This window comes from Chrysochloris asiatica, unplaced genomic scaffold, assembly GCF_000296735.1.
Source record: "Chrysochloris asiatica unplaced genomic scaffold, ChrAsi1.0 scaffold00171, whole genome shotgun sequence".
Lineage (NCBI taxonomy): Eukaryota > Metazoa > Chordata > Mammalia > Afrosoricida > Chrysochloridae > Chrysochloris > Chrysochloris asiatica.
Genome location: NW_006408689.1, coordinates 5,313,512 through 5,321,076, shown reverse-complemented (window position 1 = coordinate 5,321,076; position 7,565 = coordinate 5,313,512). Strand labels below are relative to the sequence as shown.

Genomic DNA, 7,565 nt, shown 5'->3' with positions numbered 1-7,565 from the left:
GCCATCTTGTTTGTTCTCCCCCAGCTACCAATATTTTGTTGTTGTTTTCCCTTCAATGAAGTATCTTAAATTTTGTGTTACTCTGTTTACTTTTGAATAACCAAAGGGTACACCATATAGTGTCTGTTCTTCTTTGTTCTTTGTCTACCTTAGGCAATCAACCTTCAGGTGTTTAAAAGATTTTTAAACATTTTTGAGTGTATGCCTATGGCATATCTAAAATACACATTCAGTATATGGTGTGGCTCTGGGGGTTAATGCGCCAGATTGCAAAGCCGTTTGAACTGCAAGGTCCATGGTTCAAGCTCACCAGCTGCTCCTCGGAAACCCTATACAGGGTCGCTATGTATCAGAACCAACTCGACGGCACTTAACAACAACAAATTATATCAATTGCTTTAAGTTCTGTTCCCCTCAAATCAAATCCATTTGAGTTACTGAAGGCAGGTTTTCAGCCTAAGAACAGGGGTTCTCTTATAGCGTTGCTGTGGTTGACTTCATGACCCTTCAGACAGTAGCAGCATAGTAATAAGCAGTTTTTTACTTGTTGTCAGTCACTTCTGTTTATAGTTATAGTGAAGTTGGTATTTTTGAAGAGTGTGCTTTTATTAGTTAAATATTCATATTAATTGTGGTAATCACCCATCAAATTAATAAGAGACCATCTCTGAGAAATCCTTTTGATGGTTTTTTTACTGGTTTCCTATAGTATTTACATCAGTGTTTTTTCCCTCCCAGAATAAGCCTTTATTTGCCTTCATTGATGAGGAAATGCCTATTCCATCAAAACAGGGCTTACAGGTACAGAGTTCAGACACAGATATCACTCCATTATCCTTCTCGCTATACTCTAAGCCCTCCCTATAAGTGTATAATTATTTCAGCAATCTGTTGAAAGTGTTAACTTTTTTTTTTCCCCCTGAAAATACCTGTTTCAAAATGTTTATGAAAAATGAGTTGTAAGATAATGGAATTTTTCCACAAACTTTTGAAAGCCTCCTCATATGATTAGCAATTGTTTTTTTGTTTTGTTTTGTTTTGAGCAAAAACAACAAGTTTATTTGGTGAATGTTGCTTGCAAGCATTATCCAAGAGAGAGAATCTGGGAAAGGTGCTGTGACAGCCAAGGAGGCCGTCAGGGCTAGATAACAGTCTCACACAGGAAAGGCACAGGACTCTGGGGACACAGGAAAGGCTGCCCTCAGCCATTCAGCACCATCCGGACAAGCTCTTCTTAGTTGATAAAACCATTGCTGTCCTCGTGCCCAGCCAGCCACCAGCATCTCTACTTCTCCCTCTGTCATCTTCTCACCCAGTGTGACAAGGACATGCCAGATTTCAGCACCCATGACAGTGCCATTCCCTTCCTTGTCAAATACCCGAAGTCCTTCAACATAGTCCTCATAGGTGCCCTGGTCCTTGTTCTTAGCCACAGTCTGCAACATGGGCAGGAAATGTTCAAAATCCAATACCTTCACATTCATCTCATCACTGTTGTGATTCCCCAGGACCTTGAGCACCTCGGCGTCGGTGGTGTTCTGGCCCAGGGCCCTCATCACGTCCCCACACTGGCTCTACAGGATCTTGCCATCACCTGTTCTGTCAAACAGCTGGAAGGCCTCCTTCAACTCTGCCGTCTGGTCCTCAGTGAAGTCACACATCTTGACTGCTCAGATCTGGGGACCTTTTTCTGCAGTAATGGCTTCAATTCCAGCAATTGTTTTTTAAGCATTTAAGACATTTCAGAGTGTATCCTTAGGGCAGCTATTAAGTGCCAAAAAAACCAAAATTATTTTATAATTTCTTTTATTGCAATGTAGCAGATTGATCTTTTTTTTTCTCTCTCCACAAAGGACACAGTTAGTGGAACTGGGATACCTAAGCTTTAAAAGTTCCTAAAAAATGAGAACATTAACCCCAAGTGTACGAAATTCCCTGAACATATTGCATTCTCTTGCTCAGACTTGAAGTGAACAATGCTATTTAATGTAATTAGTTTCAAAGGGAATGTCAGATCAGTTCTCAGGAGTTTACTTTGACCCAAAACTCCTTGTAAGAAAATATCAATGAGACAAACTCCCAAAAAAGTTATTACAGTTGGGGAGCTTCCTCTCACGGCATAATTTGGGGACATGCTTTAAAAGAGTCTATTTTTTGGCTGCAAACTGAGTTTATTTTTTGGCTGAAAAACTGTACTCAAGACAGATTGCTCTAGCAAGTTGTTGTTTTCCTTTTCCAAAATTGAAGACATGGTGAGCTCATAAAAACATGAGAAAACATTTGAGAATTTAACACTGATTTTTAACCCTTAACTCTCATTTTCTAACTGCCATGCAAAATACCATAAAATGAATGGTTTTAAGGAACATAATTTTATTTTCTTACAGTTCTGGAGGGTAAAAGTCTAAATTAGAGTATCAGTTGTATTGATTCCTTCGGAGAGCTTTGAGAAAGAAAATGTTCCCTGCCTCTCTCTAGTGTTAGGTGATTGCTGGCAATTCTTGTGTCTTGTGTTCCTTTGTTGGGTTCAGATGCAGCTTCCGTAATCACCACCAAAAAAAAAAAGGAAGAGAGAGAGAGAAAAAAAAGTATTTTATAATTTCTTTATTTAAATTTATGAGATTGATCCTTTGTCATTTATTTTTCATTGGGTCTCCATATAGCATCTGTTTCTGTGTATCTGTTCTCCCCTTTATAAAACACTAACCACTCAGAAACTATTAGATTTAGGACCCACACTCTATGCTGTGAGAAGGAGCTCTGGTAGCGTAGTGGTTATGAATTTGGCTGCTAACCTCACAATCAGCAGTTAAAAACTACCAGCTGTTCTGCGGGAGAAAGATGAGGCTTTCTGATCCCATAAAGATTTACAGCCTCAGAAACCCTGTACAAGGTTGCTACCCTGTACAGAATCGACTCCACAGCACATAAGAACAAATTATGCTGTGGGTTAATGTGCTAGACTACAAAGCTGCTTGAACTGCAAGGTCGGCGGTTCAAGCTCACCAGCTGCTCCTCGGAAACCCTACATAGGGTCACTGTGGGTTGGAAGGGTCTTGATGGCACTTCACAACAGCAATTCTGGTGTTATCTCATTAACACAACAAAAGAAACATCTAATTTTCAAATAGAATTACAGCCATAGTAATTTACAGGGGTTAGGACTTCAACATACATTTTTAGAAGATACAGTTCAACCCATAGCATTAAGATAACAATATTTGTAAATAAGAGACAAATTAAGCTATTTTGTTTTCAAGATGCAATTTCCATACATAAGAAAAAGTGTAGTATGCCAGACTGTGATTTCCCTTTTATTATTACTGGAGTTCAAATTATAATCAACTATAATAAAGGGGTTAGAAAAGGGCTCCTTTGGGCAGCAGAGTAAGTTTTTCATAGAATAGCAGCATCAATGTTCTTTTTAATTTTCTCCAAGACATATTAATAATTACTTTTTTGTTGTTGTTGGTAACTTCTAGGCTACATTATCTAGGCTCATCACCCTCTTAATTTATTTTCATTTTCTTTTTCCCTTGGTTGAATTATGTTTAAATATTCAACTACACCTTGCCTGTGTACCTCAGAGATGAAGGGAAGGGCTTTGGGCCTTCACTTGGCCTATCATTGGTGGAGTTGTGTCCCCCAAAATATGTGTCAACTTGGCTGGGTCATGCTTCTCAGTGCTTCATCAGTTAAGTAATGATAGAATATGGCAGTTATGTGATGATTTCCCATGAATATGATCTGATGTGATAAGCTAATAAGAGGATGAAGGGTGGGCTGCAGTACCCTTATTTCCATCACAGCTCTGGGCACATGTAAAGGAATTTCCCAGTGGTGTGACCTGCAACAACTTTCATTTTACAAAAATAAAAGTAGAAAGATGTGGGCAGAGAAAGGGGGGCATATGACCACCAATAAAGAAGAGCCAAGAGTAGAGGGAATCTTTTGGATCTTAGGTCCCTGCTCAGGGAAAGATTGGTGCCAAGAGATGTGAAGATCTCCAGGGAATACTGCGCCTACATGTACTGAAAGAAAGACCTTTCTCCAGAGCTATTACTGTGAATTCAGACTCCTAACTTCCTAAATGTGAGAGAGTAAATTTCTGTTATAGCAGCACTAGATAACTAAGGCATTGCTAGGAGGTAATAGAGGAATAACTGACTCTTGGAGGACCAGAAGGTGGTGAGAATACAGCCAGGAAACAGGACAGGGCCTCTGTCTTCACCTTTCCCATCTACAGGACAGACTCCATCCCTATCGGAGGACCTGGACTGGATTTTCTTAAGAAGGGCAGTGGTTTGTTTTCAGCGAGTCATTTAGCTTCTCAGAATCTTCGTAACTATATAATAAACTTGATCTTAACCTCAAAGATGGTTTGTAAGGATTAAGTGAGGCCATTTAGCAATCCATAAAACAATATGCAGATATTCAATATTACTATTATTTGCTAGCAAATCCTTTTGTAAAGTTTCTACCCATCTATAAATCCTATCTGCAGCATTCCTGTGAAATGGGCCTCAAATATTTGCAAAGCAAAACATTCCATTGAAAACTTCAGTTGCAGAGTTTTTCTTTACGTTAAGCCAGTTTTACTATTTGTTGGTCCTGATTCTGCCTCCAAAGTGATCTTCATGCATTGAAAGCACTATTTTGGATGTGGAGCTACAGTAGTGAATGAAGCAGACTCAAACCTGCCCTCTTGGAGCTGGAGTTGTGTGTTTAAAAGCCAAATAACGTATGTATGAAATAATTAAAAGTGCTATAAAGAAAACAAATAAGGGAGGGAAAGGTTCTCCAAGAGTAGTCAGTGCTGAAGTCAGCTGCTCTTGTAAACCCTATATAGGGTCTCTGGAAGCCAGATCTGGCTCAAGGGCACACAGCAATGTCAAATCCTTGCTCTTTAAGGAGCAGCATATGCAGAGGCTGTGAATAGAAGGAGCGAAGTGCATGCAGCACATTTATGGAGCTGAAGCCCACTATGGCTGCAGCTGAGTGAGTCAGGGAGAGGAGCTCAGATGATGCTACTTACTGATAGACTGGATGCAGAGGATGAGAGAGAGGAAGGTGTCAGGCTTTGGCAGATGAATGGATGATGCCACCATTTCCTGAGATGATAAAGGCATTGGGGAGAGGGACAGATTCTTTTCAAAGCAAATAGCACATTCTGCTTCAGATGGTCTGAATTAAGGAGGTCTGTAAAAAAAATCAGGTGGGGTTGTTAGTTAGGCTCTTAGCTCTATGAGTCTGTAGTCCAGAAGAGAAGTTCAGGCTAGAGATCTGAATTTATACCTTGGCTACATAAACGTTTTAGAATCTGGCAATTGGTGTGCTTTCATGTAGGGAAAGAGTATGACAAGAGAAGAGAAGGCCCAGTGCTTATCTAACAGCTCTACACTAGGGCTCCTGATAGGCTGAATGGTGGAGGCAAAAACCTTTTGTTTTTTAGCAGATTGAATTATGAATGAGTAGGGAATTCAATGTAGATACTCCATCTTTAGAATGCTCTACAACTTTTGCCATGAAGAGTTGCAGAGAAATGGGTTGTATGTAGCCATGGAGAGATTATTCCTTGATAAGAGTTTTTCTGAGGACTTGTTACTGCATCTTGAAATAAGTACCCCTGGACACTGACCAAGCCACTAGGGCTAGAGCTGAGAGTGAAGCAGCCAGCTAGTCTGAATTGGGAGAAGGCATACAAGGACTCCCAAACTTGCAGATAGTATCCATTTGATCTAGCTTGGATGGCTAGCTCACCAGAGCTTGACCAGTTGAAGAAAAAGAAATTTGATACTAGTTGTTGTTGTTAAGTGCCGTCGAGTTGATTCCAATCCATAGCAACCCTGTACAGGGTTTCCAAGGCTGTAAATCTTGACGGGAGTAGAAAGCCTCATCTTTCTCCCGTGAAGCAGCTGTTAGTTTTGAATTGCTGACCTTAAAGTACACAGCCCGATTCGTAACCACTACACTACCAGAACTCCTTAATATATAAATATGGATTGTACCTTAATGTAAATAAATTGAAAATACTCACAACTGCACCAGTAGTAACATCATGATAAACTGAGAAAAGAATGAAGTCGTCAAAGACTTCATTTTGCTTGTATCTACAATCAGTTCTCATGAAAACAGCTGTTTAGAAATCAAACAACCTGTTGCATTAGGCAAATCTGCTGCAAAATATGTCTTTAAAGTGCTGAAGAGCAAAGATGTCACTTTGAGGATTAAAGTGTGCATGACCCAGTGCATGGTATTTTCTCATATCATGTCATATGCCTGTGAAAGTTGGACAATGAAAAAGGAAGAGTGTAGAATTTGAATTATGGTATTGGCAAATAATACTGGAAGTACCATGGACTGCCAGAAGAACAAACAAATCTCTACCAGAAGAGCTACAGAAGAATGCTTCTTAGAAGTGAGGATGGCAAGACATCATCTCTCATACTTGGAACATGTTTTCAGGAGGGACCAGTTCCTGGAGAAGGACATCATGCTTAGTAAAGTGGAGGGTCAGTGAAAAAGCAGAACCCCAATAAATGGACTGATGCATCAGTACCAACACTGGACTCAGACAAAACAATTGTGAGGATAGCACAGAATTGAGCACTGTTTGTTCATAGGCTTGCTAAAAGCCAGAACCAATTCAGTGGCACCTAAAAATAACAACAAGTACCAATAAAGAGTTTTATTGAGGCTTTAAAGATGTATCACTTAAAAAAAAAAAATTAGTGTTTCCCCCACAAACGTAGTTAATTAAGTTCCTTCAGATATAAAACTTCTGCTTAAAGATGTCTACCAGGGGACTTTAAAAGGTTCGTGGAAATATGGAATTAAAAGATAATGGGATTTTTCCATGAACTTTTTGAAGCCACTTTATATATATATTTAGGTAGGTGTACAACACAGCAAATCCTGCGTAGTCTTGTGCAATCCTCAAAATTCTTCCTATGTTTTGACCCCATTATAGTAGCCATTATGTCAGTCCATATCATTGAGGGTTTTCCTGGTTTTTTGCCAACTTTCTACTTTACCAAGCATGATGTCCTTCTCCAGAGATTGGTCCCTGAAGTAATTTTAAAGTGCTGTAATATTAATGTAAACCTTTGTTAGCTCCCTTTAATTGCTCTTAATAGAAAACTGTTAAAAGATGATACAATTTGTGATGAAAAAAGACCTATTAAAATAGAATTGCATTTTTTCCCACCAGCCAATGTTGAATTAGTCCCTGTGGTTCATGCTAATGATTTGAAGGATCTTTTGTAAAGTAAGTTTAATGAAACACCATCTAGTTCCACAGGGACACTGTCTATGATTTGTTTAACAGACCCGATTCGGTAGGATACTTTTGTGAATAATCAACGTACATTTTTCTTTGTTTAGTCTCATATCATTACCTGTATCCTTAATGTATTTACTATTCCATAATATGTTAGTTATGAACACAAGTTTTTAATCTATGTGCCTGTTCTTGCTTTTTATAAACAGTGTTTTAATTTTTATTTTGTATTTTTACTTTATATTTTGAACTTAATTGCTTTTTCATTTTTCGTGTGCTATCCTAT

The 7,565-nt window shown here is 38.9% G+C and overlaps 1 protein-coding gene and 1 pseudogene across 1 annotated transcript in view; one reads left to right on the top strand and one right to left on the bottom strand.

Annotated features, from left to right (window-relative positions):
* Positions 1 to 7,565, top strand: part of SNX24 (sorting nexin 24) — a 236,973-nt gene that overhangs the window by 173,363 nt on the left and 56,045 nt on the right. The window lies entirely within an intron of this gene.
* On the bottom strand, positions 1,202 to 1,661 carry LOC102820948 (annotated as a pseudogene).